This window comes from Hyperolius riggenbachi, chromosome 8, assembly GCF_040937935.1.
Source record: "Hyperolius riggenbachi isolate aHypRig1 chromosome 8, aHypRig1.pri, whole genome shotgun sequence".
Classification (NCBI taxonomy): domain Eukaryota; kingdom Metazoa; phylum Chordata; class Amphibia; order Anura; family Hyperoliidae; genus Hyperolius; species Hyperolius riggenbachi.
The window spans coordinates 161,452,042-161,461,104 of NC_090653.1; the positions used below are offsets into that span (position 1 = coordinate 161,452,042).

General features: G+C 47.2%; 1 protein-coding gene across 1 annotated transcript in view; it reads right to left on the bottom strand.

Annotated features, from left to right (window-relative positions):
* Nucleotides 1-6,881, bottom strand: part of KIF4A (kinesin family member 4A) — a 114,828-nt gene extending 107,947 nt beyond the window's left edge. Inside the window, exon 1 of the mRNA XM_068247632.1 lies at nt 6,730-6,881. The gene's annotated coding sequence lies outside the window, so the exon portion shown is untranslated. The remainder of the gene's footprint in view (nt 1-6,729) is intronic.
* Between the last annotated feature and the right edge of the window lie 2,182 nt (nt 6,882-9,063).

The window sequence follows — 9,063 nt, forward strand, 5'->3', positions numbered from 1 at the left end:
GAAGGTGATCTGCTTCTATATTCGTGAGGTCGATGACTTGATCTGGAAGAATGCTTTCTTCTGGAGCGTGATCTTGACCTTGACCGAGAAGACCTGTGATGATGTTTCTTTGACTTATGCTTCTTTGGTCTTGATCTCGATCTGGACCGTGCTCTGCTAGATCTCAATTCTGTTTGCCCCGCATTATGTACTCTACAAGATATAAGCAATTATTGAATTGCTTCACATAAACTTGTAGGAAAAAAAAGTTTTTTTTTTTTTTAAACTTCTTAAAGATGGAATCTTACGCAGATGGTCCTGGAACAATATTATCGGCGGGATGCACCGTGGTCTACTAGATCGATTCTCCTTTATCCACATTATGTACTCTAAGATATAAGCATTTTTTTTCAGTCCCCTTTAAGATAGAACCTTAGGAGCGGCATAGATTGCTTTAAATAGACCGCCCTCCCTGCGTCCAGACGCATGAGAGGGCACGGATGCCCATATTCAACATGGCAGCCGCAAGACTCGGCCAAGTCATGAAGCGTGGCATGCGATCGCGCAATCGTCACTTCCGGACGCTAGAAGCCGCATAACCGGAAGATCAGCCGCCATAGCCTGTACCTCAAACGCAGGTTATGATTCTACACAGATCCACCTATAGAAGACAGAGCCACACAGGTAGGCTAAAGCGCGCCCTGAAACGAGCACACAGGAATCCCCTCAGGCATTTAGCCTGCTATAATGCCGAAATGATCCTAAGAGGCCTATAGAGGCACATTTAGTAGCCATAGGGCACTCTTATACCGCCAGGAAATAGGGTAAGGTGCTCAATGAGCCAAAGACAGGTTAAGATATAAGATATAAACCTAGATACATAAAATATAAAATAAAGGCATCTACCACTATCCATGGATCCTATAGTGTCTGAGGACAAAAAAAAAAAAAAAGTGTAAGGCGTGTAGGGTCATGATCAGTGTTCTCCCCAGGCACTTTTGGCCGGGTGCTCCACCCGGCTAGTTTTGGTGAGCACCTGGCTGTTATCGGCTCACCACCTCCTATGCTGTAAGCATAGTTGCTCACAGAAGCACTGGCCCTGCATTCTCCCATCTCCCTCCACCCGGCTACTATGCAGAAAGAGAGCGACCAAAATTGCCTCTGACCCCTCTCACCCAGCTCACTCCATCTTCCAGCGCATGCCTTCAGGAGTAAGATTCCGGTCAATCGCTACCAAAACCTCTAGACACAGGAACAGCTTTTTTTTCCTCAAGCGGTAGCCATACTAAATGAGAACCCCGCTAGAGCTGCTAGGACTTCGTAAGTAATCAGCACAGAACTGAAAATGAACAATTCTCACATTGCTTACTGCCACTATACTTATAATGTCCTTGACTTGTAATATACACACTGTCTGTCCTTGTATTGTTTTTGTTTGTTAAGCAACAGCCAAGACAAATTCCTTGTAGGCGCAAACTTACTTGGCGAAAATAAATTGATTCTGATTTTTATGCCTCCCGGCTACTTTTTCATGCCACCCGACTGGAAAAAAATTCTGGGGAGAACACTGATGACCTTTATTTATAGATTTGTACAGGTCCTATAGGGGTCAAGGGGAGGAGCCAACCCAGGAAGTATGGAGTCGTGGAGGTATCAGGAAAGTATTTTGCTTTTGTTCAACAAAGCTGATAAGACTGATAAGAAGTCAATCCAACAGTTGGATCAAACTGCCCACCAACAGAGCTTTCTGTTAGTGGGCTCTGTTCCCTGCTGGCATGTTTGTTTGGCTTTTTTTTTTATTAAAAATGTTGCTATTTTTTTTTAACACCCCCCCCCCCCCCCCAATCCTAGCGATCAGCTCTCATAGGCATCAGCCTATGAGTGGGGATTCCTCTCTGTGCCTCTCCGGGAACAGCCGAGTGACACGGCTGTCCCCAGTACAGCGCTGCCATAGATCACAGGGCTGTAGTATGTAAACAGGCAGTGGTTTCACCATCGCCACTGGGAGACTGATGGAGTGCGCATGATCTCCCGAAACCCCCCCCCCCCCAGGACATGACGCCTGTCAGCATTAGGTGGTCCTGGGGCTGCCACCCTCCCGACGCCGATTGGCTTTAGGCGGTCGGTAGGGGGGTTAAACAATCAGATATGTAGCTCTGATATTAGACTTCCGAGGCAAACAGGATTAAACAGATTTTACTCATCTGGAGCTTCTTCCAGCCCCTAGCAGTCATCTCAGTCCCTCACTGCAGCCCCGGTCCTTCGCGTTGTCCCACTGGCTGCCCGTAATGATCGCGACCACGCCAGTGGCTCAACTCTTCTGCGCTTGCATTAGTTTCTCTTTTAAAGAGAGAGTCTAAAGCGAGAATAAATCTCGCTTCAGACCTCATATATAGCAGGGGCACGTGTGCCCCTGCTAAACCGCCGCTATCCCGCGGCTTTACGAGGGTCCCTGTCCCCCCAAATCCCCTCCGTAATGCGGGGGAGCGCTTCCTGGTTGGGGCAGGGCTAACCGCCACAGCCCTGCCCCACGCGCGTCTGTCAGCACGTATCTCCGCCTCTCCCCCCCTCTCAGTCTTCCTTCACTGAGAGGGGCGGGGGAGAGGCGGCGATACGCAGCTGATAGACGCGAATGGAGGCAGGGCTGCAGCCGTTAGCCCTGCCTCCAGGAGCGACCAAGTGTCGCAGTGGGGGGGTTTGGGGGTGAAGGGACCACCGTTTAGCGGCGCGTATGCGGCGGTTTAGCAGGGGCACACGTGCCCCTGCTAACTATGAGCTCTGAAGCGAGATTTATTCTCGCTTCAGAGTCTCTTTAAATTACAGTTAAAGGGAACCTTAAAGAAAACCTGTAACGAGAAAAAGGTCCTCTGGGGAGTACTCACCTTGGGTGGGAAAAGTCTCCGGATCCGATCGAGGCTTCCCCCGTCCTCCTGTGTCCCACGGTGGTCTCACTGTGCCCCTCCGAACAGCAGGGATGTAAATATTTACCTTCCCTGGCTCCAGCACAGGTTCAGCTCTACGTTCGGAGAAAGGAAGAAATAGCAGATCGCTGTCGGGCCACTCTACTGCGCAAGCGCAAGTCGCCTGCGTAGTAGTGTGGACCCGACGGAGATTGGCCGTTTCCGCCCATCTCCGTGCTGAGAGCCTGCTGAGAGCCGCAACAGCTCCACCCGCTGGAGCCAGGGAAGGTAAATAAATCTAGCTTGTAAGGCTTGTCGAGCAAGGATTGCAGGAGACTTCAGGGGAGCCAGCGCTGGATTGCCTGCAGCTACAGGGGAGAAGGAAGCCTCATTGGGACCCTAAGGCTTCCCCCTCCCAAGAAGTACCCCTCAGGGGACATTTTTTTCAGTTACAGGGTCTCTTTAACCAACCTGTAAAAAATGAGTTTCACTTACTTGGAGCTTCCACCAGCCACTGCTCGCGACGTCACTGAACAATCCTCTAGCCCCCCACAGTGCCCATCTTCTGGGCCGGTGACTCGACAGCCACTGCGCATGCACAGCCCTGCCGCACACCTCCTCGATCGTGCTGCTGTCATTGGGAGCTGCTCAGAGCACTCCCGTCCACGGAAGCATGATCAGGAGGCACGCGGGCCATGCATCCAAATGAAAGAGTGGCTGCTGTGGGGACCAAAGGATCGTGGAATGATGGTGGGCACAGCGCAGCTGGTAGAAGCCCCAGGAAAGTGAACATTTTTTTTTTTTTTTTACAGGTCAGCTTAGGTTCGCCTTAAAATTTATTAGGAGTCTGTACATTTAAGACTGACTCCAGGTACCCTAAAATTTGTCTGACTCCACAGCAGCGATGGGCTCAAATTCGGGTGATCTGGATAGTTGCTATCCGGATTTCACCCAGTAATTCTGTGCGGGCTGGTCAAGCTTACCTGTCTGACGACGTCTTCTTCGGTCCGTCCCTCGGCACCTCCCACGATGCGGTCCACGCGCGTCATGTGATTACAAACACTTCCTCCTTCAACCCGGAAGGAGGAAGTGTTTGTAATCACATGATCGCCGCTTGGAGCGCATTGTGGGAGGCGCCGAGGGACGGACCGAAGAAGACGTCGTCAGACAGGTAAGCTTGACCAGCCCGCACAGAATTACTGGGTGAAATCCGGATAGCAACTATCCGGATCACCCGAATCCGAACCCATGGCTGCTCCACAGCCCTGGTTAGGAGAACTGTTGCACTTGCCAAATAAAATAGGCATTTGTCTTACTTCAAGTTCAGAACTTGCTGGAAAGAAGTCCTCCAGTGCTGCTCCTCTCAGCATCCAACAGTCCAACCAGCTGGGATTTTACAGAATTCAGTCTTTATCAAATTATTGTCATGAAAGGCTAAAGAGTTTTACTCCAATTCTCAGCAGTAAATTCAAATGAAGTATCAGTCCTGGCACTTCCCATGTCGTTCAGAGAGTCCTCATACACCGGAGGATTAGCAACTTCTGCAGGTAATATATACTGACAGTACCCTAATTACAAACAACTAGAGATCCATTTTATACATGAAGTCTGGCCACTTCAAGTTCTGGACAGTTAAAATGGGAAACGGCCAGGTGATGCAGCCAAGACACGAAATGTGTACTATTCAGACTGTGCCTAGCCAGAACGCAGCCTGATCTATAACCTGCAGCAGGGGGAGGAAACATTGTTCCGGGCCAGCTGAACCCGTTGTGCTGCAGCCAGTAGCAGTCCTCCCCTTCCTGCCAACTTCAGGACACATAAAAGAAGCTGCAGCTTTGGAAAGGCTGGAGAAGGCACTTCGGGACTTGGCCAGAAAGGACTGGTCAGGGTGCGTTCTGACCAGCCACAGTACGAAAACTCCACATTTCATGTATTGGCACATCAGCTGGCCATTTCCCAGTTGGACTGGTCAGAACCCAAAGTGGACAGACTTTAGGTTCTGGCCATAACACACAAAGTTGTCTTTATGTACAAATATACATTTTTGTTAGATCAGGCTTCATTCACACTTAACGCAACTCCATACGCATCTCATAGTTTACGATACACAAGATCATCAGAAGTGCATAGACTGCACTGTGACGTTCCTGCTTTATGCACTGAGCATCAGTGCGTTGCAATATTGCACCGCTGCACACTTTTTTGCAAAATGCAGCACTGTCCCATCACTGCTGTGAATGGGATCAGCAGTGCAATGCACACTAACACAGTTGGCATGCAATCATGTGTGTTGCCTTCCTGATGCAAAGCCAACCACCTTTAGAACCTAACAGTATAGTATAAAATGTTGTAGTCAAAAAAAAAAAAAAAAAAAAATCAAAAACCACCACCAAAGAACTTTGGGTACTTATCCGTTAGCATCCGGCAGGTGGCGCTGTTGTTGCTAATTTCAATGCCATTTTCACATAACAAAACTGTGAATGAAAACGCCTAATTGCATTCATAGTGTAGATAATAGATGTATTAAAAAAGTGATTTAATTAAATGAGAAATAAGCCAGCGGCGATGTAACAGATCAAGCCGCCGGCTTCGTGTCTCGCTCTCCTCCCCCTTGCCCTCTCTCGTTTAGAGTCCTGGGGGGGCCATGCGTGTCCCCGCAGAGTCGTTCGTCGTGGCAGGTAATCATGCCTGTTTTATTGCGACGAACGACTCTGGGGGGACACGCCCCCCTCCCAGTGATGTATACGAGAGAGGGCAAGGGGGGAGGAGAGCGAGACTCGAAGCCGGCGGCTTGATCTGTTACATTGCCGCCAGCTTATTTCTCATTTAATTAAATCACCTTTTTAATACACCTATTGTTATCTTCACTATGAATGCAATTAGCGCCACCCGCTGCGTTTTCATTCACAGTTTTTTTTACGTGAAATTAGCATTGAAATTAGCAACAACAGCGCCACCTGCCGGATGATTCAACCTACCAACAAATTCAACAACCTCCTGTAGCCCATTTGTAAGGCGACCACCCATTCCAGAAATCTGAAATAATCAAAAGGCATCTTTAGGAACCCAAGGTAAAAGAGTTATGGAGGCGGACATGTTTATTTCCTTTTAAATAATGCACATTTCCTGGCTGTCCTGCCAATCCTCTGCCTTTATTGCTTTGACGCATAGATCCTGAACAAGCATGCAAATCAGGAGGCTCATGTCAAATCTGACAAGATTAGCTGTATGCTTGTTTTGGGTGCAATTTGGACACTACTGATCAGCAGGACTGCCGGGCAACTGGTTTTGTTTAAAAAGAAAACAATATGGCAGCTTCCATGTCTCACACCTCGGGTTCCTTTAAAGTTTATTTTTGTTTTCCCCATTTAAGGGTGCATCTTCCAAATCTAAGGAGCATGAACTCAGTGTGGTTACAATTTACTTCCCCAGGGGACAAAAAAACAAAACAAAAACACATGTGTATATTGTAGTTGTCCTTCTAAAACCCTAAATATCAAACAAGATTTAAAACAAAAAAGGAATGTGGTAAAAGCATGCTGCAAACCTAAAACAAGCCAGGGACGCCACATCACTTTAAGTAAAAATGATATACACTGAAAAAAAAAAGTAATCAGCACAATTTACACAAAGCAAATCACTACATTATATCTATGCGTGTGACCTAAACTCTGCAAAGCCCAGGACCACACATATATCAAAACTAAATAAGCAAATATGAACATCGCGTTTGGTCGTTATTTATTCAGAGACTACAAGTCGCTGCTCTCCTCAGCAGACATTGAGCATCAGAAGCCAGTGTTCCAACATTTCAGATACAGCTGCCGGATAACAGCGCTCCTCCACTCACCGATCAGCCCGGCGGCCCCGTCCACAGCAGACTCGCACGTTCACTTTGCTAGGCCAGCTATCGCCGCGCCCCGAGCAAGATCCCGCTGTCCTTTCCCTGCTCTGCAGCCGGCGCTTGTCACAGACCGCCAACGGTTTTCGAATTCTCAGCGCCTTGAACTATCCTATGGAAAGCAGCAACGTCACTCAAGCGTCCGACGAGACTTCAAGCAGGAAGAAATGCGCAGGTCTGATTTAGTAGGAGAACGTAATATTTAGCGGCCATGTTAGCTAAGGTCATTTTGCCCGAAAGTATATTCCGTTCCTGAATAACTCTAGCAGAAGTATATAATGTATATATTAAAAGGAGAACTGTAGTGAGAGGTATATAGAGACTGCCATGTTGATTTCCTTTTAAGCAATACCGGTTACTTGGCAGCCCTGCTGAGCTATCTGCCTGCAGAATCACACCAGAAAAAAAGCATGCAGCTAAAATGTCAGAAACACCTGATCTGCTGTATGCTTGTTCAGGGTCTAGTGCAAAAAAAAAAGTATTGGAGGCATAGGATCAGCAGGATAGCCAGGCAACTGGTATTCAATATGGCAGCCTCTATATACCTCTCACTACAGTTCTCCTTGAAGTGATGTGTGAGCAGACCTCGGTGGGTTAGTTGCTGGGAACTATACACCTACCTATAGTTTTGCTGGACACACAAAATAAAAACCTCCTGCTGATTTCTTATAGGAGGTTATTTTATACTTTTTTCATAAAATGTTAACTTTTCAGTTCCTAACACACAAAAATAACGGTACTTATCCGTTAGCCGGGCGCATCCGGCAGGTGGCGCTAATTACTATTCCCCCTCCAGGCTGACATGGATAGTAGGGAAAGATGTAACTCTGGTGGAGTTTTGTCGCCACCTAGAGGATGCGCCCGGCTAACGGATAAGTACCAAAATAACACTAAAGTAACTGAATTCTGATACTACGCTTCCTATCTATGTTTTAGTACTTTACCACTGTAACTGAGGAGTAGTGATGGTCATGTCTAGAACTCATGGAGAAGCATGTGATTTGTTTTATTACCTGATGGTAGTGATGAGCTCCAAATGGATTCCGAATTGATTTTGACTCGAAATCATTCAGAATCCAAGCGCTAATTAGTGCACCTGAGCTGGGCTGGTGTGGAGGAGTTAACTTATCCAGGGTGCCTTCTTCCTTAAAGCAGTAGGATTAGACATACTATGCCAGGGAAAAAACACATATATAAGTAGATAAATACTTACTACACGTATAAACATGTATTGTACTGTCCATGTTCTGATTTCAGTGAATTTTATATAGTAAATGTTCCTGGTGGGGGCCATGTCTTTTGCTACGGTGACCAGATGTCCCGCTTTAGCCGGGACGCATCCCGGATTAGGGGTCCCCTGTCCCAGGCTGAGCGATGTCCCGGGAAACGTCCCGCTTTTAGCCGCGGGACATCCCGGCCTCGGGACTTTGGCCACCGTCCGATTAGACGCTGCGCCAGTTCATAGCCCGCAGCCCCGCTCCAGCCTGCATAGTCTTCCGGCAGGCAGAGCGGGGCTACGGGAAGATGGCGTCCGAAGCCCTGTATTGGAGACTATTTGTGTCTCCAGTACAGGGCTTCGGGCGCCATCTTCCCGTAGCCCTGCTCTTCCATTCAGTGGGGGAGATATGCAGGAGCAAGATCGTCCAGGGTGCTGCACACCAGAGGCCGGCTGGGTGAGGGGACTTCTTTTAGGTGAGTAAATTCTTTTTTTGCAGGTGAAATGCTGCCCAGTGCCCATTGTACTATTATTTTCTGCTGAAATGTTGCCTACATTGCGTTATTTTCAGCTGAAATGTTGCCCACATTGCGTTTATTTTCTGCTGAAATGTTGCCCACATTGGGCTCTATTCTCAATGAGGCATGCGGTAAATAATTTTTTACCACAAAATTAATCTCCACATTTTTTCCACAGTCACTAACATTTTCCGCATGTTTTCCGCATGTGGTAAAAAAAAGTGCGTTAACAGCCATTAAACTTGCGGTAAAAAGGTCGCATGAAAAATTGTTAAAAAAAAACATTTCAAAGTCCAGCAAGCACAGCACTTAAGCCTCCAGACTTCATTTAAATCAATGGGAAGCGTAATATATCACCTACTGCTTGTAGATGATAAATAAATCGTTACTTAACGCAGAAATTATGCGCCTTAATTGTTTTGTGAATTTGGATTTTTTGCGGAAAATATCGACTTTTACATAACTTTTTCCGTATTACTACCGAACATTTATCTCACTTTTTCCTCATGTGGAAAAAACATGCAGAAAATTTTGTGAATGTCAACATGG